The sequence below is a fragment of the Geospiza fortis genome, unplaced genomic scaffold, assembly GCF_000277835.1.
Source record: "Geospiza fortis unplaced genomic scaffold, GeoFor_1.0 scaffold132, whole genome shotgun sequence".
Classification (NCBI taxonomy): Eukaryota; Metazoa; Chordata; class Aves; order Passeriformes; family Thraupidae; genus Geospiza; species Geospiza fortis.
The window spans coordinates 1347571-1351722 of NW_005054446.1; positions in this window are offsets into that span (position 1 = coordinate 1347571).

Here is a 4152-nt window from a genome sequence, read left to right on the forward strand (position 1 = left end):
TGTGAAAAATGCGTATTTTATGATTGGCTTTTTGCAAGTATTAAAGTGAATATTATATGTGTTGTGTTAGAAAGTAATGCTGTGTTGATTCTCTTAAGTAGTGTGTGAAATATAGTTTTAGGTTATAACAAAATGTTTAAATAGAAATTGTGCTATGTAGGATACTTTTTTTAAAGAAAGGACTTGTAGCGAGATAGCAGCCACAGGACGCCTGAATCTTTCAGAGAAAGAGAATTTATTGCTCCATTATCAGAAGAAATGAACTTCTTCCAGCAGAATGGCGCCGTCGGGATTCAGAGGAAGAAGCTGACACTGCCCAGACAGAATCCTGTGTTTGAATGGAATTTATGCATCATGCGTGAGGTGTATGAATATGCAACAGGCTGTTGCTTTTAAGGGTTAATCCTCTGTTAACGTGGATCCTTTTTCAAGCTTATTTTGCCCAGAAAGAGGTACCCAGACTGTCTGTAACTCTTTGACTCTACTGTCTCATATTATCCTAATGCAATTTGTCCAAGTTATTATCACTCAAATTATATTACTATTTTTACAACCATTTTATTACTATTAAACTTTTAACATTTTAAAAACGAGTGATTGGCGTTTTTCACACCCGGGGTGCAGGATCCTGTGGGGGCAAGGCAGCGGGCAGTGGATGAGCAGAGGGGCAAACAGGCATTGAGATGTGGAAACCCAGGGCACTGGGAATATTTTTGTGTCTGCTCTGGGGTGCCCTGACTCCCAGGGCAGCACTGACTCTGACCCTCATTCATGGAGAAAGTTTCCCAGACTTCGAGATAGACCAGAATCCACAAAAGTGTGAAATAGATTATAGAGAGTAATGTAGGTGCATCACTTGCTGAGAAATTGAGGTTTTGGGATTTTTAGTGTGTTGTGGATGGAAGCAAGATGGAGGGCACAGGGTGTTGTCCTGGGTTTCTTCTTCATTTTGTAATTGGACAGAAAAGTCCACATTGCAGCTCTTTGGGATCAGCTATGGGGTTAAAAGGGAAAATAATCTAGGTGTCAGTTCTTAATTGGACAGTTTAGTCTGAAAAGCCCTTGTACCAAGAGATTGTTGGCCATTTTGTGCCTTCTAATGAAAAGCTGCAGAACTCACAGTAGTGAGACTGTTTTACTGATAAGAAATAATAAACACCTGAGTGTGAACATGAACTACTGTCTCAGTGCCTTCAATCCAGACCCAGAGACACCCACAACTTGATGTACCACATTGAGCAAATGCCAGTATAGGAGCAGAGGAGTCACCCTCTGGCCAATTTCAGCTACTGCTGGGCTGCAGCTGGCTGACACTTATGGGATATTTATGTATAAAAAGCAAACCATAAATTGATTAGAATTTCTGGTTCTAATTCTGAATATGCACAGCTATGCACAGCTCTAGAAACTGGAAGCCTTGTTAAATACCTTCTGCATACCTGTCACGTCCCATATCTCCTTGGTGAACACAAAGTCTGCAGTGGTTTTGTTTCCTGTAGTAGCTGGTTTTCTCTGGTCTTACACACATCTTTAAGTCACATGAATCTCTGTGGCCTTGTGCTGGCTTTTCTTGCTGTAGCCCTGATCACTTATGTAGGCATCTTTTTCTATTTCATTCTGCCCTTGAGAATAAGCAAAATAATCCTGTCTTAGAAAGTTCCACATCTTAAAATTAACATTTGCTTTATGGTCACTTCTACACTGCAGTGAATGTACAGTTTAGATGTAGGGAAGCCTTTTTGATCCTGCAGGACACCAGATGAGTTACCACTGACACAGTGAGGCCTGTCAGTAAATCATCTCTTTAAATTAACAGAAATCACAGATATAACAGGGTTCAGGTTAAAAACAAACAAACACAAAATACAAAACAAGAAGGCATGAGGAGAAAAATAATATCAAGCACATTAGAAGGGTTACACTGTAGCTAACAGATATTCTCCGTGATCCATAACAGCATTATCCCAAAGAATTCCCATTACTGTTTGTTTGTTCACTGAGAATATTCTTGAGTATGTTTAAAGCACTTCCCTCATAATTAACAGGCAAACAGAACAGTTGTCATGCTGAAGCCATGAGCATTCCAGGCAACAAGCCTAGTTCTCTCTAAGATGATGATTTCAGAAAACTTCCTTTTGCAAAGCTGCCAGTTTCCCTAAATCAAAAAACTAAAAAGAACATACTTTCACTTTAGATTTCTTCAGAACTTTGCAGGCTCAGACAAAGCCTGTGATAAATCTGTAGCAGCTTCAACAGTTTAAGGCAGGAGCCACGGCATAGATGTTACATCCTTCACCTTCAGACCTCAGACTGAGATCTGCAACTCAACATGGATTTTTAAAATTGCAAGTTTCTCATTTTAATGAAGTTAAATCTCTCCAGTCTAAAACGAAAGCGGTTTTGCACACTCCAAATCATGAATGCCTCATTGTTTATGCTGCTGTAGCCAGGCTGTCTCTGTTTGACAGCTTTGTATTCTGCAGCTATGCCAACCCAGCAAGCACATTTCCCCCTCTTTGTGTGTTTGTGCTGATCTGTGTGAAAAACGCCAATCAATTGTTTTTAAAATTTTAAAAGTTTAATAGTAATAAAAAGGTTATAAAAATAGTAATACAATTAAAGTAATAATAATTTGGACAATTTGAATTAGAACAATATGAGACAATAAAAACAAAGAGTTACAGACAGTCTGGGTACCTCTTTCTGGGCAGCATGAGCCCGAAAAAGGACACCCGTTAACAGAAGATTAACCCTTAAAAGCAACAGCCTGTTGCATATTCATACACCTCACACATGATGCATAAATTCCATTCAAACACAGGATTCTGTCTGGGCAGTGTCAGCTTCTTCCTCTGAATCCTGATGGCATCTTTAGGGCTGAGTGAGGCAGGAAGAAGTTTGTTTCTTCTGATAAGGGAGCAATTCTTAACATTTTGTTATAACCTAAAACTATATTTCACACACTACTTAAGAGAATTAATACAGCATTACTTTCTAACATAACACCTATAACATTCATTTTAATATTTGCAAAAAGACAATCATAAAATATGCATTTTCCACATCTGTGTGCTGGCTGCAGCCTGCTGCCTGTCTTTTTAAGCAGAGCCAGCTGCCAGTGCAGATGTTGCAGTGAGTACGTGCAACACGTGCTCTAGGAGGAGCAGCAGCTTCCTGAAAACTGGAAGGGCCAGAGCTCTGCTCTTACAGCAGCCTCAAAGCTCACACCACCAGCCTGTTGTTTTGGTTTTTTAAGTTCTTCTAAGCCTTCTGATGTTTATATTTTATATATTTCTGTAAATACTTCTTGTTTTGCATTCTTTTGTGGAAGAGGGGAAATGTGATGAACTGTTGGGTTTGTCCAGTGTCAGTGGAGAGGTGGCACTGTCACCTGCCAACCCACTGTCACTTTTGCAAATCTATAAATGTTGGAGTCAGAAATTAAACGCCCTTCTTTTTACTTTGGAGATTCCAGTGTCTGTGTCATTTTATTTCGTGTCCTAAAGTGACACCAGCCCATTGAAACCTGCAGTGAATGAGGTCTCACCCATCACTGTTTGGGATCCCAGTGCTGTCCCCACCCACCCCCCAGTCAAACAACCCATTTGCAGGAAGAAATTAAGAACGTGTCTCCTCTGTTTCCATTTTTTGAGCTGGTTCATTGCCTCAGCCGGGTCGAGAATTTCACATTTCACTTTAACTCATAGTGTTTCTGCCCGACTTGCTTGAAACTCGTTTTGCCTTTGGAGCACCGCTCTGGATACAAAGCTTTCCTGTGCACATCTAAGACACCTGAGAAAGTTTGTTCCTCGATTTATGACACAGTGGGACACAGATTGACAGAAAGAACTTCCTTTCCTGCATAGTCTCTGTGTGGTAAACCACTAAACTGCCACGGGAATTAGGGAATTAGTCTTTTCGATCGGTGCAGTGACCCGGGGAGAAGACACAGAACCTCAGCCCTGGGCTGCAGCTGCCCGAGGGCACCCACGGACACGGCAGAGGGAGCAGGGCAGGGCGGGACGGGCTTGGAGCCGGGGGGATCCCGGTGCCGGGGGTTCCGGAGCTGAGGAGGCTCGGAGCCGAGAGGGGTCCCGGTAACGGGAGGGGCCGGGAGCCGGCGGGGCCCCAAGAGAGGGGGGACCTGGAGCC